Raw genomic sequence first — 18958 nt, forward strand, 5'->3', positions numbered from 1 at the left:
ATCCTGAAACCGTGAAATCCATAATCTTGAGCTTGCCCTAACAAAAGTGATGCCTTGAATAAAAAAGGCTTGATGAAATATTATTAATGAAGTAGAATGTGATAATAAAGAATGATAAATTATTTATATATTTGGATCGGATGTCACGAGATGACACGGTATATTAATGGATCAGGTGTCATATTCCAACATAATATTATTGGGTTGGGTTTCACGTTCTGACACAAGATTATTGGTTCAGATATCACATTCGGACACGGTAAATATATGTGGATCGGGTGTCACGATCCGACACGATATTATTTGATCAAGTGTCACGTTCCAATACGATATTATTGGATCAGGTTTCACATTTCAACATGGTAATATTAAAGGAAAATATATTAAAAAGACTTAATACTACCCAATCTCAACTAACTCATTTCTCAAAACACCATAATGTAGAGGCCTGAGGCCTCATGTACACTCTTGATATTATTGACTGATTATCTAGATTTTCATTGTGTTATCACTTGATCTTGATCTTGTTGGTTGCCACCTGGTAAGTACTATAGTTGATTTCCCATTTTTAATTTATGCATATTGATTTCAATTTCGAGTTGGCCGATGATACCTATTCAGTACATGTTGTCCTGTACTGACACCTAATTATATTTTTCTTTGTTTAATTTTATGGAGTATAGTGAGTGTTCCATCGACTTTGACTTGACCTCAGCTCTAAATAGAGTCCAGCACATCACGTTCCAGGTTGAGCTATTCCTTCTAGCTCGTATTGGATTCTCTCGGTCATGATATGATGTCCTTAGTTTTTGGACACATTATGTTATTTATGTATTCTGGTATTTGATATTTCCAGACTTAGTATTTTAGAATTAGATGTCCTTGATGTGATGAATTTTATATTTTGGGGAACGTTACATAATAGACTTTAGTGGCTTTTGTTATTTCCTAATTTCATAAGTTGAGCTTCTGCATTATTATCGTATTTCATAAGTTGAATATCTAATATAAGTTAGGATAGTATCGTTGGTTCTCCCACCTAGGAGGTTAAGCATGGGTGTCACTCATTGCCCATTTTGGGTTGTGACACTCCACCATAGGACGTGGTGCACTATATGGTCCGTATATGTTTTCTCCTCGTTTGAGACCCTGCACTCACAGAACACACCATAACACTATAAAAATATCAACTAATAGAATTTAACATATCTAATACAAGATGAAATCCTTGGTTGCCTCTCAAGCAGCGCCTAATTTAACATCGTGGCACGACGCATGTTACTTGACTACTCAGACTTCATCAAGCTGGAGCTTCTCAATAGTTCTGGCTTCTTTATTTGAACACAAGTATAGTTTCATGCGTTGTCCATTTACCTTAAATTTGTGCCCATCATGCACTTCGATCTCAAGTGCACCATGAGGGAAAACTCTTGATACAATGAAATAGCCCGACCACTTGGGCTTTAACTTACCCAAAAATAGTCTTATCCTAGAGTTGAACAACACTAAATCACCATGATAGAACTCTTGCTTCTCAATATGCCGATCATGATATAGCTTCATGTTTTCTTTATATATAAATGCTCTCTCATATTCCCTTAGACAGAACTTATCCATCTCAATAATATGTTCCAGCCTCATGTTCGCAGCTTCGCTCCAACTCAGATTCAGCTTCTTTAGTGCCCATAACACCTTATAGTCTAGCTCCACAGGCAAATGACATACCTTTCCAAATAGTAACTGATATGAAGACATACTATTGGGTTTTTTGAAAGTTGTCCGATATTTCCATTGTGCACCGTCAAGCTTTCTTAACCAATTCGTCCTATTTACATTCATAGAATTATCCAAAATCTCTTTGATCTCTTTGTTTGACACTTCAATCTGCCCACTCGACTGAGGATGATATGAGGTAGCTACCTTACGTTGTTTTACACTATATTTGGCCAATAGAGTGCAAAATATTTTGTTAGTGAAATGGAACCCTCCATCACTATAATTTCTCTCAGAGTACCAAATTCGGAGAAGATTTACTTTTTTAGAAACCCCGCTATACTCCATCTTTCATTATTTGCCAAGGCTACAACTTCCACCCTTTTGGAGACGTAGTCAACTGCAACCAGGATACTTCATGACATATGAGCTGATGAATGGTCCCTTGAATCAATACGCCACACATCAAAAAGCTCAATCTTTAAGATTGGAGTCATAGGCAACTCTTGGCGCCTTGATATAGCACCTTGCCTTTTGCACTTGTTGCAACTCTTTGACAGATCATATTCATCTTTTTAAATAGTAGGCCAATAATATCCGCATTCAAGCACCTTTTGAGCCATTCGGGCTCCATTATGATGTCTTCCCATTAGAGAAGAGTGACAGGTCTCAAAAATGTGCAACATCTCAACTTATAGGACACATATCCTGATCATATTGTTAGCACACATTCTAAACAAGTATGGCTCTTCCTAGAAGTACATGTTCACATCATGTAAGAACTTCTTCCTCTGCTGGAATGTTAGGTCCTTGGGCATCATATCACTAACCAGATAATTAGCAAAGTTAGCATACCAAGGAATAAGATCAAGAGTAGCGGCTAATACCTGATCGTCCGGGAATGAATCATCAATTTTAATCTCATCCCTATCTCTCTTTTCAGCTTCTATCCTAGATAAGTTTTTTGCTACTAATTCTCATGACCTTTTCTTTCCTTGACTTTAAAACCTTGGTTTTGTGTCTTTCTTTTCCATTAAGTACCTCAAAGCTGCATGATCAGTGTGTACTATCACTTTTGTACCAAAAAGACATTATGAACTTCTCAAATGCATACACAACTATTAACTACTCTTGTTCAGTGACAGTGTAATTCTTCTGGGTTGTATTAAGTGTTTTGCTTGCATAGTATATAGGGTGAAAGATCTTGTCGTGCTTCTGTGCTAGTACAACTCCCAAAGCGACACTACTTACATCACACATAATCTCAAATGGTGCAGACCAGTCAGGAGAAACAATCATTGGCACTGAAATCAATTTGTCCTTTAAGCACTCAAACGCTTGCATGCATGCCTCATCAAAAAGAAATTCACCCCTTTCTGCAACAACTTACACAATGGGTGTGAATTTTTGGAAAATTCCATGATGAATCTCTTGTATAACCCAGAATGGCCCAAGAAACTACGGATACCCTTCACAGAGATAGAAGGGGGCATCTTCTCAATAACCTTAATTTTTGCTTTGTCTGTCTCTAGCCTTTTTTTGAAATCTTGTAGCCTAGCACAATACCTTTTTTGACCATAAAGTGATACTTTTCCCAGTTCAGAATTAGGTTGGCCTCTTCACACCTCTACAATAACCTACTAAGATTTAACAAACAGTCATTGAAAGTATCTCCTACCATAGAAAAGTCATCCATGAATACCACCAAAGTGTTTTCCACCATATCTGAGAAAATTGACATCATACACTTTTGGAATATGGCAGGCACATTAATAGTCCAAAAGGCATGCACTTGAAAGCAAATGTTCTATATGGACATGTAAAGATGGCTTTTTCTTGATCCTTTGATTCTATAGAGATCTGATTATAACCGGAGTACCCATCTAGGAAATAATACCAACCTCAACCTGCCAACCTATCTAGCATCTGGTCCATGAACGCATTGGTAAAGGTCTTTCAAGGTCCATTTGTTGAGCTTTTAGTCGTCCATGCAAACTCGCCATCTTTTGATTGGTCGAAATGGAACTAACTCGTTCTTATCATTCGCAACAATTTTCATGCCTCTCTTTTCAGAGACACACTGCACATGGCTTACTCAAATGCTGTCTAAAATTGGGTACATAACACCTACATCAATCCACTTTATAATCTCCTTCTTCACAACCTCTTGCATAGGTGGGTTCAATCTCCCCTAATGCTCAATTCTAAGAATGCACTTCTCCTCCAACTGGATATTATGAGTGCAAATGCCAGGCAGTATGCCAATAATGTTAGTAATGGTCCAACTGATTGCTTTATTTTACCTTTATAAAATCTCAAAATGTCTACAAGTGGCAGTCATTGGCAAAGTGTTATTTTCACCCCAAGAATACATACCTCAAATGATATGGTAATTTTTTCAATTCAAGAACAGGTGTCTCCTCAATAGATGGTTTGGGGGAGGAGTTGGTCTATTTTTCTATTCAAGATCTAGCTTTTTAAGGGTGTCACAATGTGATCCCAAGCCCTGCAAAGCATTCACAGTCTCATCAAACTCCTCTAAGAATTCACCCTCAAAGTTCATGATCACGATAGCCAATGTTTTGATAATGAACCTTTCCTGAATAGATGCTTCAATCACTACTTCCTCAGCTAATGTCAATCACGGCTACTTCATAGATTTACAAACGTTGAATTTTACTTCCTCATTATTAAGGCTGAAGGTGAGTTCGTTGCTCTCCAGTCTACCAATGCTCTGCCCATGGCTAAAAATGGTCTTTCTAGGATTATGGGCATTTCAAAGTCTACCTTGCACTCCAAAATAACAAAATCAACAAGTAATATGAACCTTTCACCTCTCACCAACACATCACATAGGATCCCTGTGGGGTTTTTCACCGATCTATCAACCTTCAACAACCTCATCGTAGTCCTCTTGGGGTCTCCCAAGCCCAACTGCCTGTAGGTCGCAAGTGGCATCAAGTTTATGCTCGCTTCTAACTTGCATAAGGCCCTGGCAAAATTGAACGCTCTAATAGTGCATGGGATAGTGAATACTCTTGGGTCCTTTTTCTTTTCAACCAACGACCTTGTAGCAATATCGATGTAATGGTGTAGGTTATCAATAGGCTCGAAGGTGAGTGTCCTTTTCTTAGTAACCAGGTCTTTCATGAACTTTGCATAACCCGATATTTTCTCCAACGCTTCTACCAAAGAAAAGTTCATGAACAGCTTTTCAACATGATGATGAATTTCAAGAATTTCCCATCCTCAACCTTCTTTTTTAACCTATATAGGATTAGAGGATGTGGTTTGTGAATCGGTGGCAATGGTTTTGTTACCTTTGCTTTGATCATCTATTTACCTTTCTCCTTCTCTATCTTTTTTAGTTCTTCCGTAATTTCCTCAACTTTGTCATCATCCTCGAGTAAAACTGTCTCATATAACCCATTCCTTTCCTGCTCATCTACATCGGATATAACATCCTTACCCTGCTCAATACTTAAAGGTGATGGTCCCTGAATCATCTTACCACTTCTGGTTGTCAGTGTCATGCATTGCCCGTCTTTCTTTGAGTTTTGTATAGTGTCACTAGAAAGTGTTTCGTTCTTCTTTTGATTAAATATTGCAAATAACTGACCCATATAGTGCTCTAACTGATTGATAGTAGTGGAGTATGTATCTACCAGTTGACCCATATTAGACATGTTTGCCTTCAAGTCTTTGACTCCCGCATCAATTGACTCTACCTTTTTTAGGACCTGTGCCAGCATGTCTTCTAGCTTTGATTTTCTAGAACCAGTTGCTTCTCCATCTTTTGTTTTCAGGGGGAACATATATACCACTGCGGTCATTCTTGAAGGTATATTTGCCTTTCTAGTTTCCTTGGTTGCGGTTACCAGTTCTATCATAATAGTTATCCTTCTGAAAGTTCCAACCTTGATTTATAGAATTGTAATTCTGAAAACCCCCTGGTTGTTCAAATACTTAGCTCCCTCATCAAAATCTATCTCTGGCTCATCATACCTGTTAGCACCCTTAACTGCATTTACCTTGTCAGTACCTCCGAATAGCAAGCGCTTAGTTAGTAAATTCATATGGGTTTTGATGTGAGCCATATCTTGATCACGCTCCTCTTTCTTTCTTCTTTGTGTAGATGAAAACTAAACAGTATCGCCCAGACCTCCAACCTTAGAATCCCTAGTGTGCCAATCTCTGCCATTCTTTGATTACTGATCCAAGATTGCTACCGCTTCCATGAAAGTTTTAGACATGAGCAGTCTACCGCAAGCTTGAACAACTACTGGCATGGTCATAAAGTTGCATAATATGTAGAATATCTCCATCAAATGCTCGTCCGTGAGATTGTGATTTGGGCACTATTTCAACTTCTGAATGAATCTCAACCATGAATCATGCAACGCCTCATGAGGGAGCTGCTTGTGTGCATTAATCTTATCCTGATTTGCATCTTTCTTGAAGGTGGGAAGAATCTCTCTAGGAAATCTTCCTTAACTCTCTCTAATTTGTGATTGAGTCATACGGAAGCTCATCTATCCACTTGAATGCCTCCCTTGACATAGTCAATGGGAATAGTTGCAGATGAATTGCAGTTTGGCTAATCCTAGAGATGTCACACGTTTTACATATAGCAATGAAGTTCATCAAGAGTTGATATGCCTCATCTCCAGCTGCTCCTTTAAATAGTCTTTTCAAGTTCAAGAACTAAATCATGGTACTCGTAATGGTGAAATTCACTCCTGGTAGGAGTGGAGGATGAACTATCGCCCAAGTGGCTCAAACTCCATCCATGTCTAGATCATCATCCTCTAGAGCAAAATTAATAGGCCTCTGCTGCGCTCCACCTCATTGCATTGGTGGATTATGCAAGGGTACATCATCCATATCGTCCTCATCATCCCCAAGATTATCATTTTTACCACAATTGCCTCTAGATTTAGATTCTACAAGCTCTCTTAACCATTGCACCTCGCGCTCTTGTACATTCATCTTTCAAATCAATTTCTATATTTTAGGATCATAAGGGAGCAGCGGTTCACCCTTACTTTAGATAGTGGGAATACACTAACTTTTACCCTGTATAAACAAAAATAAAATTAGGAAATAAGACTACAAACCAAAATAAACACTAATAGAATATTTCAAAGCCGTATTCCTCAACAACGGCACAAAAATTTGATATCCCCAAATTTATACTTCAATTAAGAAGTATAAAGTGGTCACTGTCAAATATAGAATCCAACTATGTTGGGGTCAAACCCACAGAGAATGCGGAGAAAATAAGTTTACTAGAACTTAACTTCAGTTGTAGTCAATATATTTCCAAAATAACAAACATGCATAAATTAAATGGGGGGAGTTTATTATTTTGATAACTAAAAGTTCACAGTAACAGAATAAGACTTAAGGTTGTTAACAATGTGAGATGGTAACTAGGACTATGTTCCCCATGACATATAACTCAGTAGTCGTTATGTATTGGTGATATTGTATCAGTGTGTTGCATGAAAAATCTAGAAAGTTATGTATACTTAAATATCTCCCGGCCCTATTAAATGTATTTCACTCATCTCCTCCCGGTCTTAGAGTGTATTATCAGCTAACCATTTCTTTGGATCTCAGAAAACTATCCTCTCCCAGGCTTACGTTCTTTGATGAAGGTTATGTTTCGAATCTCTTTTGTAGTTATCTTTTCCTAATCACTACCCCTATCCCAAACAAGTAATGAATACATGTGAGTTTTAATGCGTGCACTCATTAAAAGGAAAATAAGAAAAAAAACTATAAAACCATGCTAAACACTTACCAACAGTCACCTATACATTTGCCTACTTCATTATTGTGCCATTTTTCCCACAATCCTAGTTATAAACCCATAATCATAAGAGATGAATCCAGAATTAATATTAAATTCATAAAACAATACTTATGTTTATAGACAAGTAAACCTCGAATCACAAGATGAATAACAAATCAAAAATGAACAAAGGATTGAATTTCGTTTGTATCTTCGAAAGTCTTTAAAAAATGCTCTCACAATGTTCACAAATACTAAAACCTCAGAATAAAATACGTAACCCCAAAATTAAAACAAATTCGGGTATTTATAGAAGTACAAAACCTAGTCCTAAACAAACTAGAAAAACTTAAGTCGACAGAGTTCATGCCTAATCACCATGGTCTGTACTGGCTTTCAAGGTATGTGGTCATGCTCCGTGGTGTTTGACTTAAATCCACCATGGTGTGGGCCTTCACTTCTTTATAGCAAGCACTACGTCTCATGGTGATGACTATAGGTTGTACTGGGTCCGTAGTGATTTCCTTTGCAAAGTTCCATCTTCCATCAGTCAGCCTCCACGAACTTTCATCACGCCCTGTAGTGGACTTCATGGTCTGTGAAGGGTCCGTGGAGTTTTACTTGGTCAAAATTTTGGTATCCACAACTCATTCATATCAGCATTGCGCCAGCCACTATGACCCGTACATAGAACCACAGTCCGTGGTGGTACCCATAGTCCCTAGTCTTCAACATAATGCATCACATACTCACAAAATCATCCAAACTCTTACCCGACTTAGTTTTCTTGCAAAATGAACAAAACCCACATCATATCTATAGAAACATGCCTGCAATGCACACTAATTCACTGTTTTAAGCATCAAAAGTGTCGTAAATACGTGACACATCAACATGCACGATTGATTTTAGTCATTTTATCAAGAAACACCAATGCCACGGCAAATTATTGGCATATGATACCACCTCTAATAAGTTGATCAGCCATACCTTTATTCTTAAAAGAGAAAGGACTACACACATCCATGAAGATTTAGATGTGGTCATGAGGGTCCTCATGAGCAAGTCCCCTGAAGAAACCCTTCATTTGTGGCAATTACAGCATCGTCCCGATCACATAAAAGATTGCATTACCTATAGTTGGGGTTAACCTTATTGCACCGGCACTACCCATTTGGTCAATATTGACATCATTTATGTTCACGATGTTGTCATTATGACCATATAGACTAGCAGCGTTACTCCTGCGAATGCTCATATCTTTACCTAACAAAGACAAAAACAAGAAAACAATAGTGAGGGAGTTCTACTATAAACAAACTAGATCACTAACAAACTTCAATAAAAGAACTCTAATTATTGTTCTCTAGCAATGACGCCATTTTTGATAACTCTCAAATACACTTTTATAATTCAAAGTATAGGCGATCGTTGTGAATAAAAATATCCAACTAAGAGTCAGGGTCGAATCCCACAAGAAATGGTTTTAGAATATAATTCAAGTATGAAGTATGTAAGTTCTCTATTATTATACAGTTGAAGTAATGAAAGCGTGACATAATATAAATTTGTAAGTTTCAAATAGCAATGAAAAAAGTTTACTAGTTTATCGTTAACAAGATTAATAGTAACGAAGTTCAAACAAGTTTTAGAGGACTTCTAGGGGTGTAGTTAGAAATCTAGTACGAATGAGGATAAATGTACAACTTAATATTGTTAAGTATGAATGCATAGTCTAGGTTAGACAATTATTTAACAAGTATCCTTCAATCACTAGTCGTCTATCCATGCAAGCCCTCTTGAACCTAAACATGAGTGCTAACACAAATTAACCCAATCCTAAGAATAATCTCCTCTTGAGAGAAAGATTTACAATTGACAAGCATATATCAATGACTATTTATTAATTCAACCACTTCACATAAGCTTCTCAAGCCAATATGAAGATATAACATAGAATTATATTTGCAACTATAATTCATAAATGAATACATGCTAAATTAACAAAATTAAGAAGTCATGAGCTGATACAAGAACCCAAATTCAAAAACTACAAGTCAACTACATAAGCACCCTCCTAGAAGGATGGGGTTTAGCTATACATTACAAAATTGAACAAAAATTTACCAAAGTAATTGTCTCCTATTATATTTAGCAAGATTTCACTTCAATTTCCAAATGCTCAAAGCTAGATTTCCCCAATTTCACCCAAAATAAATATCAAAACCCCAAGTAAATGGAATGTTCTATTCTCTAAGTTCACAACAGTGCAAAAGTACCAATTTCTCTTTCATCCAGACTATTTATACCTTCCCTAAAAATTAGCTGAAAATCACACATGGACTACTTCAACGACATTAGTAGTGTCTACTAAAGAGGTTAGCGAGTCACCAAAGGAAATGGAATCTCGCATTTCTGTTGCTCACTACTTCAGTCCTCAGGCTAATTAGTTGGTGAACTTGCAAGTCCCCACTTTTCCATGTTGTTGAGTCATCAAGTAGAGAGCTCCTCACCTTTTTATCTCTCATACTACTCAAAATTGAAGGACATTTTGGTGAGATCAGTCAAGCTTGCCTTCTAAGTTGGCGGGTCACCTTATTCTCATTTTAATTGCCTTTTTGTACCTTCACTTGAAAAACATTTTCAGTTCCATTCCGTGAGCATGATCAGACTTGCCTTCGGCTTTGGCGAGTCTCTTTTTAGGAGTTGAGCTCGCCAAGATTAGTTGAATATTGACTTCATCTTTCAAGGAATTTAAGTGATAAGATGGGAAACTTGGTGAGTTCTAAGGCCTTCTTTACGAGCTCCAGCCTTCTTTTTTATTATTTCGCCAATTTTTTGGTCTTTTCTTCAAATTAGTGCCAATGCCTTGTCCTTGATCCCTTATATGCAAATCAAAACTTTAATGTCAATTATGCACATAATATAGGAAAAGAGGGCACTATTTTATTATATTTTAAGCCCTAAATAAGTTTAAAATCTCGACTCATCATCTATCGAATTTCGAAGATAATGGGTAATGTTGATTATGAGCTAGAGATACCACCAAAGTTAGCTACGGTTCATATAGTGCTTCACATATATCTGCTCAAGAAATGCTTATGTGAGGCGGAACCCATCGGTGGCTTCCTAAAGTTGGCACCAACTTTCACTTAGACACCTCAACTAGGTTTTATTCATTTTAGACACCTCAAGTAAGGCCCTGATATGTCATTTTGACACTTTTTTGACAATCACCCAAATATATAAAGTGTGTGTAATGCACTCTCCGATGACGTGTCAAAAGTGGTGAATTAAATGAAGACATGTGGCATATATATATATATATATATATATATATATATATATATATATATATATATATATCAAAAATAATTCTCAAATAATGACTTTTGAGTAGAAAAAAATGACCAATAACTTGATGACATGTGACATTTTTAAATCCAAATAATAATTTTATTTTTTTAAAAAAAGAAAAATCATCTTCTATTAACCCCCCCTCCCAATGGTCTCTCCAGCACCACCCACCCAAATCCCAACCCTCCCCCACCCCACCAGATCTTTGTCCCCCCCCACACCCACCCCAACCCTACCCATATCATCTTTAGAAAAACTTTATAAAGAATTTAACTATTTTGAAAATTTTATGAAGATGGCTTTAAAATAATTTGGAGAATTTTAAAAATCTTTGTCGATGTTTTTCAAATTATTTCGAGAATGAAGAAGGAAACAAAACAAAATAAGGTGTTTAAGCTTGAGAAAATCTTGTGGCATTCGAATTTACTTTATATTTGGATCAAATCTATTTAACCATGGATGAAAAATGGTAGCTAAAAATGGAGAAGAAGAAGAGCAAGAAAAATTTTTTTAAAAAAAATGCTCTTCACGCGGTCAAAATGAGTGCAGCACACGTAAGATGCCAAGTCAATACAAAGTATCAAAATGACACATCGGGGCCTTACTTGAGGTGTCTAAGTGAAAGTTGGTGCCAACTTTAGAGGCCACCGATGGGTTCCGCCGCTTATGTGATGCTTGACTCATTGTGCCCACAAAAAGTATTGGTGTGAAGGATAGTTTGTCCTATGAAAATATTTCGATTCAAATTCTTGATCATCAGGTTCACAAGTTGAGGACCAAAGAATTTACATCAGTCAAAGTTCTATGGAGAAAAGAGTTTGTGGAAGAGGCTACTTGAAAAGTTGAGGAGGATATGAAAGGTGGATAACCTTATATACCCATTCCTCTTAATGTTGACATTGAAGGCAATAGTCCTTCCTATATTTCAGATTCAACATCTATTCATTTGTTTGTATGTTTTAGTTTCTACATCGCATTCTTGCCTTGTGAAATTTTCTAGCTTGGTCATCATTTGAGGACAAATAATCCCAAGGTGGAGATATTGTAACACCCCAAAAATTCCAACTCAAATCAGATCATAAAAGACCAAAAAAGAATTCAAGTCTTCAGAAAAATGATTTTTGCGGACACCATCTACGATCCGTAAAAGTAATCACGAACCATAAATGGTCTTATGGACTCAAACCTCTGAAATTAAAATTTCAACTTGAGTTTTATGGACCAAACTATGTGTAACACCTCAAAAATTAGAAAGTCGAGTTGAAGAGAAAAGTTTAGAAAATTTTTTTGGTGTAAGGTTCCACGAGGATACCTACAGACCGTACAAGGTCCTACGACCCATAGGAAGTCATTCATAAATGTGTCCTGGTATTTGGATAAATGTTGAGTTTCAGAAGTTGATGTATGAGACAAACTATGAAGAATAGAGGACGATCTTAGAAGGAATCCTGATGTTGGAAAAATATCAAATCTTAGAAGATTTTCTATGGATCAACAGGAAGGTTCGTAGATGGATTGTACGGACTGTAGGATGGGTCGTAGAATGAGATTCAAAGAGTTGATTTTTGAGATTCAACAGGACGAGAAGGGTCTACGGTCCATAAAAGGTCTATGAAATATAGAGGGGTTCATGGTTTTGGTCTAGGATTTTGGGGTCTTAGTAAGTGATCTACGGATGACCAAGAAGGTCCGTAGGAGGACCTATGTTTTGTAGGTGGGTTTGCAGGATCACCTCCACTAGTACTTTGAATGTACTAAGTATATGAACATGCTAAAATGAAGGGTATCAAGTCATATATATAAATAATATGCATAAGTTAATGTGTGCATGAGAAACATCATAATAAAACCTTTAAACCATCAATTTGTGGGATAGTGACTGTAACCGATATTTAAGATCATGCGAGCTATTACATGGAATTCGATGACTCCTGCATTGGGGCAGGTCGATGACTCCTGCATCGAGATAGGGGAGACTACCTTGATGGGGTAGTACTCCATTAACATTAAACATTTCTTCAACTTTAACTTTAACAGCTAATCGTGGATCCACTAGCCTAAAAAATAGCCGACAAGGGCCCCTATAGTGGTACATAGTTAATATAACATGAGACTTTACTTAAGAACCCCTATGGTCGACTCCCCATCTATATGCTACATTCAGTGCTAGGTCAAATCCCACGAAATACATTTAAACATCATCATAACACAATATATAACTTTGACATAAAAACAAAAACCATCATTTGGAGGAATAGCTCATTAAAACCTTTCATTTGATTCAATGCAAGAATTTTCCTTTCACGTTGAAACCTTAGTTCTATTAAGAAGCCCTTTCATCAATCAATCATTTCATAAAGTCTCCCTTTACATAAGCATTTACTTCATATCATTTGTTTGGAGTCGAACATCATTTCAACTTTACTTAAATCATGAGGAAAACTAGGTGGGTTCTATTCATAAAACCTTTAAATGCATTTTAAAGAATTATTGCATGCATGAGAGTGATGAAATATATCAATTTAGAATATCTCAAACAACCCACCGTTCATACTCAAAACCTCTTTCAAGCCTTCAAAGAGGCACATTATTAAACCATTCAACTCATGCAATTGAGATTCAAAATATATCAATATAGGTCTATAAACTCCAAATACATCATAGACTATGCATTTAAACTTATTATATAAAAGCCCATAAGAATTCATCATAAGGAAGTTGGAATATAAAATTGGAAATTCATTTGGACTCCATGGTGGATGGACCCATGTGTCATGACCCAACCCCGTGGGCTGCGACTGGGGTCCGACCTGGACCTCTGTATATGTATCTATCAGTTATAAGAACTATACATATGAATCCCAGTGGGTGATAAAAATTTTATACATGTATAGCTTCTTTTATTTGTATCATGTCTTGAATGGGTAAGTAAGCCGACAAGGCTGCCATAGCATAATAATATTTACAACTCATCATACAACCATAATCGCACAAAACTCACACATTACCCACATACATATGTCTATAAACCTCTAAGAATAGTAATGGTAATATATGGCAGTACAAGGCCCCCGCCGTACCCCTGAATAAATAAACATATATATATCAAATGACCAGTATCAAAAGTTAGGCTCCGAAACAGTGGAGCACTTCCAACATCGCTGAGTGGAAACCCTAAGCTGGCGGATCTACAAAATGAACATTTGTACCTGCGAGTATGAAACGCATCCCTCCGAACAAAGGGGGGTCAGTACAATATATGTACTGAGTATATAAAGCATGGACTGTAAAAAGTAAAGTTATTACCAGAGCAGAATGTGCAAAAATGAGCAAAGTATCCAGAAATATCAAAATGCTTATCATAACCACAGATAAGGTATGCAAAAAAAACTATGTCATATCCGGCCCCATTATGGAACTCGATGAACAAATCATGGTCGCCGCCCCATTACCAGCGCCACAACATATCATAACTCTAGAGTAGAGAATATCTTTGTAATAGATCATATCATATCAGAAGGTCATATTAGATCATATCATATCATATGTGTACATGGAATATCATAACTCCACAAAACCCATGTACAGGTTGTACCTATTCCCTCGCGTTGGGGTACGGCGAATAATGTAAAGAAGTACGCACGATAACAAAACCTGACCCAGTCTTGGTGAATGAAGCATTGAGGCATCCATGAATGGAGTGGTGAGAAACTATATGCAATTTAAATCATATTTGAGACTCGATGGTATAATCAAAATGAGTTATCATTCAAAATCAAGACAAGATTCATATCAAGTACCTTTTGAAAGTTACTATGGGTTATATCAAAATAGAAATTTTGGGAATCCTATACACATATTAAGGCATAATAAATATCTTTTGGAAAATCAAGAAGTTGGTCATCCTAGCGGCTCTATGAATAGGAACTTCCTTGGGATCATATAAAAGTCATATACTTGCTTCATAAAAACCATGTCAACAAGGAAAATTAGCTTTACACATTTGTGCCCAAAACATGCCAAGAGATAAAATAAGCTTGATACACTTATGCCGAAGACATGCCAAAAGAAAGTCTAAGCCTTACATACTTATGCCAAAAATATGCCAAAAGAAGGAACCATTAGCTTTACATACCTCTTACAGATTACTCTTAACATATTCGCCTTGTCGTCTCTTGAACCTATTTAACATGAAAGAAATACGATCATCAACAACTCTCGACTTTCCAGCGTCTTAAGTTACATACGAGTATTCATAGAACTCATCTCCTCGCTCGCCTTCTCGACTAGTTCCTTAGTTAATTAAGGAGTTAACGAAAATCGGGCAGCACCTCCCCTATAACATGCCCTATCTAAATTTCCAATTAGATCCCTAATCACTACAGCCAACAAAGAAAAACAACCTGCAGCTCATATACAACTAAAACATGGCAACATTACACAACATAAGCTCCAAACAACTTGCTGAAAATTATGATACCAAAATAGGGTTTCTAGTCTTTATTTCGCAAAACCTTTAATTGTACGAAATGAGGGGTCATGTCGATGAAAATAGCAGACCCCATACCTCTTTTAGAATACTTTTAGTACCTGCAACACACCACCACACACCTGAAGCATCACACCACAAGCACAATACCTTGCTTCAACTACAATTTAACTATAGCGACTCCAATTTAGTTTGCTTTGAACGTTAAACATTTCTATGATATTTTTACACTTACAGCATCATAAAAGGTGTGTAATACATCCTATAACAACACAATAAACTTCAAATTGGAAGAAAAGACCTTACCTTGCCCGAAATTGGCCCAAACTCGCCAAATCGCAACTCGGAAACTCTTCAAACTTGCTGAAATTGCGCGGACTGATTGTTATCCGTTTGGTGCTTCTACAATCCATGATTTTACATTATTAACACCTTCATATCATTTCCAAATCCTTAACAAAACTTGGTAGAATAGAACCAAGCCATACCTTAACAAATGGCTTCCTAAACTTGCTGAAAATTAACTTTGGAAACTCCTTAACATGCTGAAAGTTGTAGACTGTTCTTGTCCCTTCTTTGCTGCCCCAAATATTAATTTTACACTATTAAACCCTGTCATTTAGCCATGGTATACGTTAAATAATTAATTCATGGAATGAAATCGGAGGGCTTACCTTAAATTGGAGCAACCTGTGGTTGCCTCTCTTGTTCTCACGTTTTCCTCTTCCTTTTTCCAAAGAGAACATACTGAAAATGAAGTATATCTCAGCATAATATACATATATACACCTCCTTAGAACTTTCCAAGTGGCATCCCCTTAGGGGTGACACGTAGAAGCCTCCTAGGGCGCCACCTCAGCCCATGCAGCCCCTCACATGCTGCCATGTGGCAGTGGGGTCCACCCCAAGCTGTTGCATTACCTACTTGACCCTAAGTAGGTGCATCACCTGTTTACCTAAGTAGGTGCATCACCTACTTGCTTCGAGTAGGTGCATTGTTTCCTTATTTCTCTTTCGTGAGCTCGTAATCTCGTCTTACTTCAAGAGACAATATATTCCTTGCTACTTAAGCTCGATGTGTACTCAAGTAGCTTAGTATATAAAATGTCCCAATTAATAGCTTTCATATGTAAGACGAGTTCTACGACTCACTACTTAACCTCCAACTTCTTTCGGATTCTTATAACTTTATTTCCAATCTTCTCTCTTATGGAGTATCTCCTTCTCCTTTCCTTAGAATTATTTGATAGCGTTATAAATTACCCAACTCACATGATGACTTCTAAGAAATTTAAGAGCCTTTCCAGAAACTTAAGAAGCTTAAGAAGCATTCCAAGGTACCAAAGTATGGAGTATAACACCATGGATGAAAAGCTCACATACCTTGTAGGAGACAAAACCCAAAAGAAGCTTGAGGAAGAATGGTGACTTGAATGCCTTGAATTGAAAACTCTAATCTTGCCTTGACATTCTTGAGAGAGATTGGGAAGAGAGAATTTGAGTGTCTTAAGTCTTAAGTATGAAGAATGAGGTGTTGGAAGGGTTTAGGGTCTATAGATGGAAGAATTCAGTCTCCAAAATAATACCATTTTGAATTAAAACGCAGAAAATGACTCAAATTCCCCTTTAAGAATCTGGCCAGAAAGGATTTCACAGGGACCCTTCGCGGTCCATTGATCATGGGCATATTTATATGCCCATGTGCCTTGTTTTCCCATATTTAGTAGTTTTTTTGAGAATATTTTACAAACATAATTGCATGTTTTAAATAGAACGGAGAATAAGGCTACACTAAGAAGTGTGTGATTTTAAGATTCTTAGAGACAAGTCAGTGCTCGGAAGAAGTCAATGGAAAGAAGTACAAGTTGAATAGGAGAAAAAACGAGTGAAAAATGGGACAAGCAGCCCCAGGCACTACTGGTGCATCGCGCCAAGACATAAACTATAGAGGTTCATCTTGGATGCAATGCTGGCGCACCGCGCCAGAGGGTAAATAACTGAGAAGAGTTCCTGGTGCACTGTACTAAGGGTAAAACTACTGAAGGGAATTTTTGGCGCGTCCCTGGAGTGCCACACCAATAAAGCCCCAAAGTTTTGATTTTTTTTATTCAAGTTCGGGTCAACTTAGGATTGTAGAGTTATTTTAAAAACCCTATAAATAGAACCCTAGGGCTTTTAAGAAGGTTTTCATGTAACATTTGAAAGAGCACGGAGATGAGGATACACACACTTTAAGTTTCTCTTTTCTTCTCTTTTCTATTGAAGATTAAAGTATATGAACTAATGCATTGTGTATTCTTTTGAACATGAGTGGCTAAGTGCCCTTGTTCTGAGGCTATACCTATGAAGTTATGATATAATACAATCTACTCTTTTGTCGATGATGAGTGTTAATTATAATTACTCCTGTATTTTTTTAAACAACTGTAATGTTTGGCCAACATTAGAGTACATGTGTTGTCTACCTTGAATTCAGAAGAAAACGAGGAGACACAATAAAGAGTGTAGGGAACGTGTTCATGCTAGGATAACTTAGGGTGATTCTTATGCAGAATGCGAGTGACACATACCTGTAAAGCACGTTTGGTTAATAAATAAGATGATAGCTTAATGCATTTTTATTGATTCATGCCTATCTTCGCTCAATGATGTAGTTAGGCTATTGATAAAGATAGACAATTAGAGGATAAAAGACCATGATTGTATTAGTAACCCTATAAATCAGTAGTTGAATAACTCAACTGGGACTAAATATGGAAAATATTACGTTTGACTTCATTCTATGCTACAGCCTTGGATTTTTCATAACCTTATTTTCTGCGTAACTCTTATAGTAATAGTAATTTTTCTTACAGTAAAGGAATTAGTGATAGCATTATCTCAATCTCTCATAACACACATAATCGATATAGTCCTTTAAATAAAAATAAGTGGTCTTTATAAAGTCTTTGTGGGTGCGATATCCAATTCGAAAAAGCTATTATATTACTTGTTAGATCATGTACACTTGCGTGTGCACCTGGAGGTCACAAGCTTTTGGATCTGTTGCCGGGGACTTTACATTAAGAAATTTGTTTTTCTTCAAAGTTTCTGTATTGATTGTGTTAGTGTTGACCACTTGATCTTAGTTGTGCATTTTTGTAGGTAATTGAGGCATTAAACTAGGCAGAGACAAGGAGCTTGTAGAGCTATTATATGAGCCTGAACAATTCTTCTATCGACAAAGGCGAAGAGCGTCCTCTTAATACCCCATACAGAAACTCAATCTGGAGAACAGTCACGGTTTGCCAAGGGATGGTTTGCCTGAGGAGATACCGCCAGAAGAGATACCTGTGGAGATAGAAGCAAAGATAGTGTGAGATATGGCCGTTCCACTCATAGCAAATATCACCTCTAGTATTTAGAAACCGTCTACTGGAGGTCAATTTGAGCTAAAACAGAATATGGTACAACTTTTGCACATGAAAGAGTATTTTATTGGGTTGCCTCATGAAGATCCCAAGTACATATCCAGAACTTGCTGGAAATCAGTGATACTTACATGCTAATGGGGGTATCTCCTGATTATGTGAGGTTAACGTTGTTTCCTTTTTCGCTGTTGG

This window comes from Solanum dulcamara, chromosome 2, assembly GCF_947179165.1.
Source record: "Solanum dulcamara chromosome 2, daSolDulc1.2, whole genome shotgun sequence".
Classification (NCBI taxonomy): Eukaryota; Viridiplantae; Streptophyta; class Magnoliopsida; order Solanales; family Solanaceae; genus Solanum; species Solanum dulcamara.